Source organism: Helianthus annuus, chromosome 8 (genome assembly GCF_002127325.2).
Source record: "Helianthus annuus cultivar XRQ/B chromosome 8, HanXRQr2.0-SUNRISE, whole genome shotgun sequence".
Taxonomy (NCBI): Eukaryota; Viridiplantae; Streptophyta; class Magnoliopsida; order Asterales; family Asteraceae; genus Helianthus; species Helianthus annuus.
In genome coordinates, this window is record NC_035440.2 from 129,602,335 (window position 1) to 129,618,504 (window position 16,170).

Here is a 16,170-nt window from a genome sequence, read left to right on the forward strand (position 1 = left end):
TTCCAGGTCTGATTTCTCCAAGGAGAAGTCAAGGAATCAAACTCCATGATTATCCAAGCAAGTAGGAAGAAGAATCAAGTAATTTCGTTAAGAAATGAGCAAGTTATACTCACTTTAGTGCAAGGGTAGGAATCTGTCCGAAAATGCAGATTCTTGCTGGAACTTGAGAGTGTTTAGGAGTGGTTTGAGTGTGTTGAAAATGTCCAAGTGCTTGGAGGACCTTGGGTACTTATAGGGGAGTGATTAGGGTTGTTTTGGGGGGATAATTAAGGCTAAAACTCGGTATAAACAAAGAAATCCCGCTCAAACATGAATCTGGTCGCGACTGTACATGTTTTCTGCAGACCTGAGGTCCATGCGGCCCGCCTGAGATATCAGGGTAAGTCCACGCGGGCCGCCCGGGCTTGTTTATTCGAAATAAGTTTCAAAAAGTTACAATTTAGCCCCCAGACTTGTTATTTTGGTGATTTTAGGGCATTTAAGGACTATTCTTGCCACCAAAGCATAGTTTAAGGTAGATCTAAGTATGAGGGGCATAAACCAATTATAATTAAGTGTATGAAGATCGCATGCAAGTATCGTTTACGTTCAAAACACGTTCAATGCATAAGTTTGGTTTAATTACAAGTTTAGCACATAGTTTCCAAGAATAACGTTCAAGCACAATATTGATTCACCAATCGAACATACGAGCATAATTAGAGTGCGTACAACATAAATGTAACAAAATACAAGTTTAATTAATGATCCAAGTCTCGGTTTGACAAAGATTATAAAGAAAGGAACGATTACAAGGATACAAGGTTTCCAAAAATAGAATTACGAACAAAACTTTCTATAAATGGAAAGTACAAAAGAGCCGGGCGTTACATGGGGTATTATACTTGGTCTTCTGATATTGAAGAAGCAATGGCCTAGACCTTGTATAATACTTTAGTGCGCTTTCAAAGAATGAACGGATTTCAGAAGGAGATTTAGGCGCGGTCCAATTCTTCACGGCTTCGATTTTTGAAGGGTCGACATGGATTCCTTTTTCACTAACAACGTGCCCAAGGAACTGAACTTCTTTGATCCAAAACTCGCATTTAGAGAACTTAGCGTATAAACGTTCTGTACGCAAGAGTTCGAGTATAAGGCGGAGATGACGCTCATGATCGGCTCGAGATTTAGAATAAATGAGAATATCATCAATGAAGACGATCACAAAGTGATCCAAGTAAGGCTTACAAATACGATTCATGAGATCCAAGAACACAGCGGGTGCGTTGGTCAAGCCAAAAGGCATAACCACGAACTCGTGATGTCCATAGCGAGTGCGAAAAGCGGTTTTGGGAACGTCCTCTTCGAGGACTCGAAGTTGGTGATAACCAGAACGAAGATCGATTTTGGAGAAACAGGTAGCGCCTTGAAGTTGATCAAAGAGGTCGTCGATACGCGGAAGAGGATAGCGATTCTTGACGGTGAGTTTATTGAGCTCACGATAATCAATGCACATGCGGAAAGAACCATCTTTCTTCTTAACGAAAAGTACAGGAGCACCCCAAGGAGAAGTACTTGGACGAATGAAACCCTTATCGAGGAGTTATTGAACCTGAGAAGACAATTCTTGCATCTCGGAAGGTGCAAGACGATAAGGAGCCTTGGCAACAGGAGTTGCACCAGGTATGAGGTCAATACGAAAATCAACGGATCGAGGAGGAGGAGGACCGGGTAGATCTTCAGGAAAGACGTCAGGGAAGTCGCGCACCACTAGAACATCACTTAAACTTTTTCCCTTGCCCTTTTCTTCCACAACGTGGGCTAAAAAGGCAAAGTACTGTTTACGTAAGTACTTGTTCGCTTGTGTGCAGGACATCAACTTTAGTCCCTTTGAAGGTCGGTCTCCATAAACGTGTAAAACGTCACCGGATGGAAGAGGTAAGCGAACGAATTTCTCGTGACAAGCGATTTCGGCATGGTTCTTTTGGAGCCAATCCATGCCTATGATGACGTCGAAACTACCCAATTGCATGGGTATAAGATCGATAGAGAAAGCATGCTCATTAAGAGTAAGACGACAATCGAGGAGAATGGAATCGACTAAGATGGACTTGCCATTGGCGACTTCAACGGAAAATGACTTAGGTAGCTTAGAGCGTGCACAATTTAACAATGATTCGAATTCCACGGACACAAAGCCTTTGTCCGCACCAGTATCAAATAGTATCAAAGCATAAAGGTGGTTAACAAGAAACGTACCATTAACGACGTCGTTGTCGTTGCGCGCTTGATTTGCGTTTAAGTTGAAGGCGCGTCCATGAGGAGGTTGTTGTTGCTCTTGATTCCATAACGGACATTGGGGCGAATATGATTAACATCCCCGCATTTGAAACAAGCCCTAGCTGGTCTTGCGTATTGAGGGGCAGGTGGAGCTTGTTGCGCTTGCTGAGCTTGTGGTGCTTGTTGTTGTTGGTAGCGGCAAAAGGCGATGTCGTGTCCATAACGGTTACAATGGCCACAACGGCGACACCTAGCATTGACGGGATGATGGTAGTTACAAGTGGCACACTTGGGGTGAATCCCAGTGTACGACTTTTGGGTGTTATCAGGAGCAACAGGGTTCGGGTTAACAGGCGGCACAATCGCATTACAAACGGGGTTGGATTGCTTTCGCTTCTTCCCCCTATTGTTGTTCGATTGTTGGGTGATTTGGTGGGCTGGCTTTGAAGAAACGGGGTTTGCGGCTTGCTTATCGCGAACATGGTTGTTGTTCAAGGATGCGGCCAAACGGTAAATGGCTTCGATGCTATCGAGTTTGGCTGCCTCGATCGTATCACGCATGCTAGGGGGCAAACCATTAATATACTTGCTCTTCTGGCGCTCAGGGGTTGAGACAAGGTGAGGGGCTATGAAACTGAGTTGCTTGAACCGGGTGGTATAGGCTAAGTTATCATCTCCCACTTGCTTAAGAGCCCAAAATTCTTCCTCTACTTTTCGTTGCTCATGAGGCAGGCAAAACTCGTCCATCATCAAGGCTTTGACTTCCTCCCAAGTCAACGCATACGCTAGCTCGTTCGACCGGATGTTTCTTTCACTCGTCCACCACTCAAGAGCTCGGGCTTGGAATACCCCCGTTGCGCTACGCGTTTTAGCTCTTCAGGGCAGTCACTGTTGATGAAAGCGACCTCAATGCTATCGAACCACGCGAGCATGGCGGTCACCCCATCATTGCCAGTGAATGGCTTGGGATTGCAAGACGAGAAGTGTTTAAAGTTAAACGAAGCGGGCTTGCGTGCTTCGACCTTAGAGTCGACGGAAGAGTGAGGAGTTTCGGAAGCTCGAATCTCGGATATGACTTTGGGGACGACACGCGCAAATTGATTGGCCATGAAAGCCATCATCTTCTTGGTGGAGCGAGACTTTGACTTCTTAGACGCGTTGGAGTGACGAGAAGACATCTAAGATTCAAAGAACGAATAGGTGAGACATGGTCATAATGTTTGTTTAAGAAAATGAAATTGATCACATAGCATAAAGGACATAGCATAAAGGGTTCAAGCTGATTTGCATACCATAAAAGTTTAAACATCTCATATAGCATAATCATGAATTTCACATAGCATAACATGAATAAATGAAAGCATTGTAAATTTAGTTTGTTCACGAAGGATTATTATTGTTTGTGATTGCGATAACGTGCGAAATGATTAAAACGACATTTTGAAATGAACAAACGTTCAAGTATAAAATCACATATAAATTGAGATACATAAAAGAGAGGCTCAATAAAACATTGGATTGTTTCGGGTAGAGAAACGTCGACTATTCCAAAGTGGGTCGAAAGTTCTTTCGAATTAGAGATATTGTGCTTTGGCCTATAAGTAAGATACTCTCGTCGAGAAGCGATTAACGGTATCTTACCCTTCCGGTTACTACACATCTCTAAATGATTGAAACATTCGGGACTTTGGCGAGAATAAAAATCGAGGAATGGGACTTAATCGACGAGATGCGGGTTTCACCCCTAACTTGACGATTTCTTACCCTAAATGCGGTTGGTACTCGTCGATCAAAAATAAAATTTTGACACTTTGACGAGGGTCCACTAGAGTTGAAATGGAAATTACCATTAAGTTGTGGATGTCACTCCTAGCTTAATGGTGAAATTTCGTGCAAAATAGATTAAAGGTAGGATGAGAGTCGTTTACCAAATTGTGGGTTTCACGCCTATTTTGGTAAATTCCTCGTTGGTGTTACAAGAGTATAAAATTAGCATAAGTGTATTCGTGTTAGCCTTAGGGAAGGCACATAAATTTAATCAAAAAGAAGTATAGCTAGGAAGCATGCATGGTAGAGTACAAAAGTTTTAAACAACAAATAAGAGGCAAAATTCCTAGAACTATAGATTAGGGCAAAAGCATGGCAATTTTCCTAATTCCCTATAGTTATGGCTCTGATACCAATCTGTCACACCCCAACCGATGGCGGAAACATCGGGATGAGACGAAGTGTGTATAGATTGCAAGAGACTTCATAACACTATGTGACAATATTTAATTAAATTCAAATTTCATTTCAATACTAAACGTCATACAAGATTCAAATAAAAATAACAACATTGTTTCATAACAAAACATAACAATAAAAGATAGATTAATCTAGGTGTGTATCTAGTCCACCCTAAATCTTGTTTCGTCTTGAATATCATCTCAATAATTAACCTGCAACATGTATTAAAATAGAGTTCAATGCAAAAGCAAAGGCGAGTATACAAGTTTGACTACATAGCATAATAGAATAAAAACTCATATCCAACATGTTACATAGTGAATAAATTTACTAGCAATGCAATTTTGGCATACTATATGATCAAACCCAAGAATACAACGCATAAAATAGCCTAATCCCAATAGTTTAGCGGGGTGGTAATGTTTAACTTAACAATACCCAATAGAATAGCGGGCGGGGCGTTAATCCTATAGCGCTATAATTGTTAAGGTGGGTTAGCAAAGTTAATGAGCATATAATGTTCCAAATCGTTCATAGAGCATACAAGCATAGCAGTATTCATAATAGTTTCATGTCACGTTCATAGATAGAGTATGTTTTGTTTAAGCATAAAAGTTGTTTTGAATAGGTATACATGTCGCATCCCAAAGTGTAAAGGGGAAAAAGGGATCGAGTATACTCACGGTTTACAAGTCTTGACTTGGAGATCCGAGAGTAAGTTTGGTGATGGATTACCTTGGAGCACCTAGTCCTTCTACACGAGGAAACATAGGTGTGTGAGTTTGGCGTTCAACGGGAGATTATAAATTCGGAGTTTAATATAACATAAAGTAGAATAAAGTACGATACGAAAAATAATCATCTTTAACTTAGTAACCCTTGTATGACACTATGTAACCGCTAGGGTTAGAATGTTTTCATGGGTAGTACACCCATTAGAATCATACTTTAGAGTTTTAGGTCTTAGATGTTATCCTACTACTTTAACATATAAACACAAGTTTAATGTTAAAGGTTCGAATGAGTGTATGTACATATTTAGGTTAAGTATTACATATTATTTAGTTCAATAGTTCAAATAGGAGGTAGAAGATTAGAACCTTCGTTTAGGCACCTCGAGTTATCATGGATGTCATGTATGGGGTAGGAACAACATGCTTCCATTTAGGAACCCCTTGAATGTTCACCACTTCACTTGATGTAAAAACAACCAAGGAGGGTCACGAACTAGGATTAGTACAACAATACAAACAACCTAACTAAAGAGAAATCATCAAATCATGTGAGGATTTTATGTTGGAACAACCCAAGTTGTTCCATAATCACTTCTCATCAAGAACCAAGCTTGAACATGACTTGTGGGTGAAATACCCTAATAAAAACAGAAAGTATTTAAGGTTTAATCCTCTGGTTTAAGTGTCTCAACCATGTTTTTAAGCTTACCCAACCATAAGAGAGGTTGTAAGCATTAGGACATTGGTGTGAGATGTGTTAGACACAAGTTGGATGAAGTTTAAACAAGTTTGAAAGAGTATGAAACAAAACAGAAAGTTCTTGGACCATTTCAGAGCAATTCCAGGTCTGATTTCTCCAAGGAGAAGTCAAGGAATCAAACTCCATGATTATCCAAGCAAGTAGGAAGACGAATCAAGTAATTTCGTTAAGAAATGAGCAAGTTATACTCACTTTAGTGCAAGGGTATGAATCTGTCCGAAAATGAAGATTCTTGTGACATCTGTGCCTCCAAGACCATCGAACAAATACCAAACCAATGAAATTTTGTGTTTCATACTTGGGATTTGTGAAAATATGTGTATCGTTTGCACATATCAAATTCTTGTTCGATTTCGAGCTCTAAATCGCTTTCTGGAAAGTTATACGCAAACTGGTGTGTAAACGCAGTCAGTTTAATGCGAAAAACACTCCGGAATAGTGAAATAGGCTTAACATACGTTAAATAACCTTCAAATAACTTAGAAATAAGTTTTGGATGGTTTGGTGTGTCGAAAACAAGTTTATTCGATCGCAGGGACTATTTGTGTCAAACTGCGAAACTATACCGATTCGTATGGTGTCGAACAGTCCGGAACTTGATCATAAGTTAAACATACCATATATAACCTAAAAATGGCTTAGAAATAAGCTTTGATAGGTTCGGTGTGCGAAAACATGCTTATATGATCTTTCAGGGACTAAAAGTGTCAAAAACGGCGTAAGTTTGCATTTTCGCGCGTATCTTACGTTCTGGACACATCTGGACATCCAAAATTTTTGTACACACTAAAATAATTTTTATTTTAGTGATCGCCATGCAAAAATTCCATTCATCGCTTAATTTGGGTCGATTTTGCGTTCGTTACGACTTCCGTCGTAATTAACCGAACAACGCGATCGTACGACCAAACGAACCGACATCCGAGATGTTTTCGAGCATATTTCAGGTCCCCTATGCTTTAACTTCATTTTAGAGCCTTGAAATGAGGTTAACGGGGTTTAAACGCATCGAAAAAGGCTTTAAACACGTGCAGGGACCATTTCTGTCAATTTTGAAACTTTGCTGAACCTGATACATGCTAGCGTAGCGCGAGCCCTAAGGCCTATGCCCTAGCGCTACGCGAGTGCCTCATCTGGACAGAATGTTCATTTTCAGCAACAGTTTGCAAATTCAGGGGCTGTTTGTACAATTTCTTTGTGTGGTGGGCAAGTTTGTGTGTTCACCAAGGCTTCTAATCAGCTTGTAACACATGTATGGCTAGGATTAATGCTTAATGACCAAGCAAAACACTTGTGATGATCCTATTAACTCACCACAAGTATAAATAGCCATCCAAACTTCTCATTTCTTTGCTCATTCTCTCATTCCTCTCTTCACATCTGCTTTGGAGCTCTCTCTCAAGCATTTGGGACTTGTCTTCTTTGTAGAAAAGATAGCAAGGACTTGGGTGAGCTTTCTTTCATTCTTTTAGTTGCTTTTTCCTTATGTAGTGCAGAAAGTCAAACAGTGTTTGACTTTCGGTTTTGACCATCAATTGGTCAAGTCAAAGTTCAATTGAACTTTGACACGTGATTGTAATCACGATAGTTATAATCCTTCGTGATTATAACCGCTGATTACCACGTTATCTAGTTGTAGTGTCGAGTCAAAGTTTCGGTCAAAATGCGTTTTAGCACGCATTTTGCAACGGAACTACTTTAGGGTATCAAAACACTTTGTTTTGATACCAAATCAGTAGGTTAGACATGTTTTGACATGTCTAACTCGACACTATTAGTTTGTGCTTGTTTTGGGTCGTAAGATAAGCGGTCTAAACAACCGCTTATACTTCCGAACCCGACCCGTCTGGTCGATCTTTGGATCCGACCAAGCTTAGTTAGTGATCATAATTGCATAGGGAATAACCACAGAGGTTATACCTTATGATCACGTAGGATCGGTTAGTCATTTGCTAGTTAGCTTGTATGCCCATAGGAAATGACCAAAATGCCCTTTTGAAGCTAAAATCCGTAATTTGACTATGTGAACATATTTTTGACTTGTAATCTGATTTAGTAACATGTTTAGGGATAATTGGGCATGTAAGACTTGGCATAGCACATAGATTACCGTCCGAACATAGTTTTACGCTAACGACGCATTATAGTGGCTTATGTTACCATAATGGGTCGAAACGGGTCAAAAGCACTTAGGTAGGCTTTCCAATCAGAATGTTGGGACTATTAAATCATACCATATGAGTTTAATTACTCATTTGATTTATAGAACCTCATTCTATCCTATCTCCCGATTTAGGTGTCGATTTATTTATCTAGCAATCCGATACTAGGTACCACTTGATTCCTTGATTGCCCGTGCATCGATAGTTCACAAAATCAAGGATACCCTACAATCTCAAGTGAGTACATAGTTCCCCTATTTTACTGTTTTCAATTGTTTTGGGGTGAATCATATGTATAAAACGATTTTCAAGGTTTAAACGATGATTTCAAAAACGATTAAGATGGTTTATACAAAACTAATAACGATTTCAATAAGGTGAACAAGACTTGTTGGTTGTAGTTACATAACGAATGACATTCATTAGCTCTGATCAAGCCGACCAGTATTAGGTTATGGTACCATAGGATCTGACAAATCCCGTTATCAGACTACACCCATGGTTATGTGTGGGGGTTATGTAGGTAACGACCGAACCTGATGATTGTTAACTTACCCTTTGGTGGTTTGTTAATACGAAACGAGAAACGAGTTAAACGAGTCACGAAGGTTTGAATGTTGTTAACGAGACGACCAAAAGTATTTTTCACTATTAAAACGAATACGATTTTGGGTCGAGTTAAACGATTTGAAACGAGATACACGATTTGAAACGAGATAAACGAATTAAACGATTGGCTTTGGGTAGTGATTAAATAATGGGATGGGTGTAGTATGATAGAATCATGGTAGATACGCCGCTGGTACTTCTTATATATAAGTGATTCTATCATATTACATTGCGTGTCATTATTTAGTGCACTTGGGAAAACGATTTGAAACGATATCACACAACGAGGTTTTCGAAACGATATAAACCATACGAGTTTTATTAACGAGCTTTTACGAGGTGTTTCCAAATTATTTTACTAAAACAAATGTTTTTGGGTTAAGACTCATGGCTACGAGATTTTATAAACTATAACCAATTTGATTTGAGTTGGTTAATTATGTTGCAATACACTTTTCAAAACGAGGTTTGTATTTTTGACTTTTGTAGTCTAACGAGGTACTGCAACATATAAACGAGCCATGAATCCAATACTCCCACAAAACCTATGTACTCGCCAGCAATTTCTTTGCTGACTTTACTTTTTACATATGTTTCAGGTGATATTGCTTGATGATGCTTGCTAGGAAGTTTGTGTCACATAGGACATGGACGAGGCCTTAGTGACTTAAAAACAGTCATAACAATATGTAGTTTGTTTGTTTTGATTTAAAGACAATGTACATTACATAATAATTCAATAAAACAAAACATTTGGTTACCATGGTTGTGAAACAATAATTCTGTTGCAACACTCCCCGACGTTTCCGCCACGGTTTGTTGTTTTAACGTGGTCGGGGTGTGACAGAAGAGTTGGTATCAGAGCCAATGGTTATAGGGAATTAGGTTATTAGCATTGCTTTGACCTAGACTATAACTTTAGGACCCTAACACAAGTTTACTTGTGTTTAGAAATTTTAAAACAATACCGTCACCTATCCTTAGGTGATAACCACAACAAGAACACAATAACGAATCCGCTTCGAAAATTAATCTTCTATCCTTAGATGATTGATTACTAGGTTTTAAACCTTCTATTATAAGGTTTTGAACCCTTCCAGTCTGATTCATCTTTGGCTTTGTGCCTTTCGAGTTTTCAAAATCTCGTCAAAGTTTGGGTTTAAATAATGTGAACACGTGCAAACTGGAAGAGTGAATTCCTGTACCCTGAGTTTTCTGTCTAAGGCTAGAGTGTTCGTACAAATCCGCATTATCGGACCAGTCGCTCTTACCTGGGAACTCTTGGGGTGAGTGTTCACTTATAGGCGAGCATGTCTTCGCGATACATTATTTTGACCTATTTACTTTGATTTGTCACTGCGTGTCGTTTGTTTGTTCAAGGTAACGAACAAATGATCGCCTTCCTTGTGTGGTGTCGATATTTTCAATACCTCTTTTGTTCCTCCAATTGTCAACCTCACGCATTTCCCATGTTTCCTTTTTAGACAATGCCTCCACGACGCAATACTCAAACCGATGCTCGAACTTATACTGCTGAGGAACTCGCAGCCCTTGTCTCTCAACAAATGGCTGCTGTGCTTCCAGGCATTGTGACCCAAATCCACGAGCTATACAATAACAATAATAACAACAACAATGCACCGTGTAATTTCAAGAATTTCAATTCTGCGAAGCCGCTTAAGTTTTCTGGGTCACAAGGAGCAACCGCACTCCTGCAATGGTTTGAGAGTATCGAGAGCACATTCAGACATGTGCAGTGTCCGAATGCGCGCAAAGTTGAGTTTGCTTCAAGCGTATTTGAGAAGCGAGCTCTTACATGGTGGAACGGAGTGATGCGTGATAGGGGTGCCGAAGTGGCACTAGCACAAACTTGGGATGAGCTCCGAGCTCTCATGATGAGAGAGTTCTGTCCCCGACACGAGATTCGAGTGTTGGAACGAGAATTTGACGATTTGAAACAAATCGGGGGAGAACACCGTGCTTATACGGATCGATTCGAGGAGCTTAGTTTGTTGTGTCCCACGATGGTTACCCCGTTGGATAAGGCAATTGAGAGGTATATCGATGGTTTACCCGACTCCATTCAGGACATCCTGACTGGCGTTAATCCTACTACCGTTCGTCAAGCGATCGAGTTGTCTGCTACCCTGACTGAATCTCAAGTCAGGAAGGGTAAACTCACCCGCAAGGGTGATAAAAAGAAGTCAACCGATTCTGAAAAGGGTAAGGGTGAGAAGCAGGATGAGGCATCGAAGAAGTCAAGGAAGCGCAAGGCTTCCCAAAACTTCGCTATCACCAATCAAACTGCTCAGAACGCTCAGAACCCACCGACTCAACCTCCTGCAAAGAAAGCATATGCTGGTACCGCACCTCACTGCACTCGATGCAATGGTCACCATGTTGCCCAACAGGCCTGTAAACAGTGTGCTACGTGTGGTAGGCTTGGGCATTTGGCCAATACTTGTCATTTTGGTCAAAATCAGGCTGCCCAGGTTCCAGCACAAGCTCAAGGGAATGCTGCAAGATTCCCACCTGGTTCGTGTTTCAATTGCGGAGAAATGGGTCATTTCCGCAACAATTGCCCAAGATTGGTAAACGCGAATGCGAATGCGAATGTCAATCCGAATGTCAACGCAAACGCGAATGTGAATCCCGCTCGTGGGCGAGTGTTTAACATCAATGAGGCGATCGATGATGCGGCAATGAACAATTAGTATCTTAGAATCCCTCTGGTTGTTATCTTTAACATTTAAAGACAATGCGGTTGTTATATAAATAAAATTTGTGGTTTTATTTTAAACTACTGCAATTGTGTGAATGTTTGATGCAACTTTGTGATGTCAACACAAAGACAAACTGCTCGTGTGGTTCTGTCGATCCCATGATCACTTGTGATCTCCCCTAGAACCTTAAACGCTCATTTCTTTTAAAAACCCATTGTTATTTGAGAAAAGGATTCATCTGTCCGAGCTTTTTCACCTTGGGGAGCTCCTGCCCTCTTTGTGAAAAGGAAAGATGGATCTTTATGTATGTATATCTATTATCGTAAGCTTGATAAGCTTACCATCAAGAACCGAATTCCTATTAAGATCTTCCTATCTTCATGGTTAAACTTTTGGAAATATTTAAAGTGCCAAATGAAATCCACGGATTGGATTCCTGGCGTACTTTAAATACCCTGGTCCAAAGATAACAAATTAAAGGACGAATTAATCAATTATGCGATTTTGTGATTATGTGCTTATGTGTTCTCCTTTGTGTTTTGTGCGATCCGATTTGTTTTCGAAATCCTCATAGAATCTCCCATATCTTCATATGAGGGATTCATAGTAGGATATTCAAAGGTACTACCTTAAATCCTTAACGGGCTTCTACGTGGTAGTTAAGACCCTTGGATTATATAAGTGCCATTTCATATTTCGAAAAAGACCCCTTGAGTGGTCTATTTAAAGATTGATTCAACATCTGGTCAGGAATGAAATGTGATATAGCTGGAAAGACTTCTAGGTAGTCTGTTTTAAAAGATCATTTATTGATCTACAGGACTCAATGATGGTCTAGTCACGCTCATCACAGGTTCATTCATTTGGTTCTTCCCTACACATTATCAAATACACTACGGGGACTATGCAAGGAATTACGTAATTATGGACGCGTACATAATTATGGAATTCAGTGCACAGAAACCACAGTAAGATTTATCATGTGTAAGAACTGATAGTGGCAAAAATGACGGAATGTGAACAATGTAATGGAGGTACGGTGGACGCACCAATGACACTTCATATACTTGTATATAAGTGTCCCTCTTACATTGCAAGCATAATGTTATTAAAGTTACTAGAAGTTCAAGAACCCAACCAGTATTGTCTTATCTTTCCAACTTCATGTTTCGAGCTCTCACAAGTTTCCTCTGATTAAATTTCGGGATGAAATTTCCTGAAGTAGGGGAGACTGTGACATCTGTGCCTCCAAGACCATCGAACAAATACCAAACCAATGAAATTTTGTGTTTCATACTTGGGATTTGTGAAAATATGTGTATCGTTTGCACATATCAAATTCTTGTTCGATTTCGAGCTCTAAATCGCTTTCTGGAAAGTTATACGCAAACTGGTGTGTAAACGCAGTCAGTTTAATGCGAAAAACACTCCGGAATTGTGAAATAGTCTTAACATACCTTAAATAACCTTCAAATAACTTAGAAATAAGTTTTGGATGGTTTGGTGTGTCGAAAACAAGTTTATTCGATCGCAGGGACTATTTGTGTCAAACTGCGAAACTATACCGATTCGTATGGTGTCGAACAGTCCGGAACTTGATCATAAGTTAAACATACCATATATAACCTAAAAATGGCTTAGAAATAAGCTTTGATAGGTTCGGTGTGCGAAAACATGCTTATATGATCTTTCAGGGACTAAAAGTGTCAAAAACGGCGTAAGTTTGCATTTTCGCGCGTATCTTACGTTCTGGACACATCTGGACATCCAAAATTTTTGTACACACTAAAATAATTTTTATTTTAGTGATCGCCATGCAAAAATTCCATTCGTCGCTTAATTTGGGTCGATTTTGCGTTCGTTACGACTTCCGTCGTAATTAACCGAACAACGCGATCGTACGACCAAACGAACCGACATCCGAGATGTTTTCGAGCATATTTCAGGTCCCATATGCTTTAACTTCATTTTAGAGCCTTGAAATGAGGTTAACGGGGTTTAAACGCATCGAAAAAGGCTTTAAACACGTGCAGGGACCATTTCTGTCAATTTTGAAACTTTGCTGAACCTGATACATGCTAGCGTAGCGCGAGCCCTAAGGCCTATGCCCTAGCGCTACGCGAGTGCCTCATCTGGACAGAATGTTCATTTTCACCAACAGTTTGCAAATTCAGGGGCTGTTTGTACAATTTCTTTGTGTGGTGGGCAAGTTTGTGTGTTCACCAAGGCTTCTAATCAGCTTGTAACACATGTATGGCTAGGATTAATGCTTAATGACCAAGCAAAACACTTGTGATGATCCTATTAACTCACCACAAGTATAAATAGCCATCCAAACTTCTCATTTCTTTTCTCATTCTCTCATTCCTCTCTTCACATCTGCTTTGGAGCTCTCTCTCAAGCATTTGGGACTTGTCTTCTTTGTAGAAAAGATAGCAAGGACTTGGGTGAGCCTTCTTTCATTCTTTTAGTTGCTTTTTCCTTATGTAGTGCAGAAAGTCAAACAGTGTTTGACTTTCGGTTTTGACCATCAATTGGTCAAGTCAAAGTTCAATTGAACTTTGACACGTGATTGTAATCACGATAGTTATAATCCTTCGTGATTATAACCGCTGATTACCACGTTATCTAGTTGTAGTGTCGAGTCAAAGTTTCGGTCAAAATGCGTTTTAGCACGCATTTTGCAACGGAACTACTTTAGGGTATCAAAACACTTTGTTTTGATACCAAATCAGTAGGTTAGACATGTTTTGACATGTCTAACTCGACACTATTAGTTTGTGCTTCTTTTGGGTCGTAAGATAAGCGGTCTAAACAACCGCTTATACTTCCGAACCCGACCCGTCTGGTCGATCTTTGGATCCGACCAAGCTTAGTTAGTGATCATAATTGCATAGGGAATAACCATTGAGGTTATACCTTATGATCACGTAGGATCGGTTAGTCATTTGCTAGTTAGCTTGTATGCCCATAGGAAATGACCAAAATGCCCTTTTGAAGCTAAAATCCGTAATTTGACTATGTGAACATATTTTTGACTTGTAATCTGATTTAGTAACATGTTTAGGGATAATTGGGCATGTAAGACTTGGCATAGCACATAGATTACCGTCCGAACATAGTTTTACGCTAACGACGCATTATAGTGGCTTATGTTACCATAATGGGTCGAAACGGGTCAAAAGCACTTAGGTAGGCTTTCCAATCAGAATGTTGGGACTATTAAATCATACCATATGAGTTTAATTACTCATTTGATTTATAGAACCTCATTCTATCCTATCTCCCGATTTAGGTGTCGATTTATTTATCTAGCAATCCGATACTAGGTACCACTTGATTCCTTGATTGCCTGTGCATCGATAGTTCACAAAATCAAGGATACCCTACAATCTCAAGTGAGTACATAGTTCCCCTATTTTACTGTTTTCAATTGTTTTGGGGTGAATCATATGTACAAAACGATTTTCAAGGTTTAAACGATGATTTCAAAAACGATTAAGATGGTTTATACAAAACTAATAACGATTTCAATAAGGTGAACAAGACTTGTTGGTTGTAATTACATAACGAATGACATTCATTAGCTCTGATCAAGCCGACCAGTATTAGGTTATGGTACCATAGGATCTGACAAATCCCGTTATCAGACTACACCCATGGTTATGTGTGGGGGTTATGTAGGTAACGACCGAACCTGATGATTGTTAACTTACCCTTTGGTGGTTTGTTAATATGAAACGAGAAACGAGTTAAACGAATCACGAAGGTTTGAATGTTGTTAACGAGACGACCAAAAGTATTTTTCACTATTAAAACGAATACGATTTTGGGTCGAGTTAAACGATTTGAAACGAGATACACGATTTGAAACGAGATAAACGAATTAAACGATTGGCTTTGGGTAGTGATTAAATAATGGGATGGGTGTAGTATGATAGAATCATGGTAGATACGCCGCTGGTACTTCTTATATATAAGTGATTCTATCATATTACATTGCGTGTCATTATTTAGTGCACTTGGGAAAACGATTTGAAACGATATCACACAACGAGGTTTTCGAAACGATATAAACCATACGAGTTTTATTAACGAGCTTTTACGAGGTGTTTCCAAATTATTTTACTAAAACAAATGTTTTTGGGTTAAGACTCATGGCTACGAGATTTTATAAACTATAACCAATTTGATTTGAGTTGGTTAATTATGTTGCAATACACTTTTCAAAACGAGGTTTGTATTTTTGACTTTTGTAGTCTAACGAGGTACTGCAACATATAAACGAGCCATGAATCCAATACTCCCACAAAACCTATGTACTCGCCAGCAATTTCTTTGCTGACTTTACTTTTTACATATGTTTCAGGTGATATTGCTTGATGATGCTTGCTAGGAAGTTTGTGTCACATAGGACCTAGACGAGGCCTTAGTGACTTAAAAACAGTCATAACAATATGTAGTTTGTTTGTTTTGATTTAAAGACAATGTACATTACATAATAATTCAATAAAACAAAACATTTGGTTACCATGGTTGTGAAACAATAATTCTGTTGCAACACTCCCCGACGTTTCCGCCACGGTTTGTTGTTTTAACGTGGTCGGGGTGTGACAATTCTTGCTGGAACTTGAGAGTGTTTAGGAGAGGTTTGAGTGTGTTGAAAGTGTCCAAGTGCTTGGAGGACCTTGGGT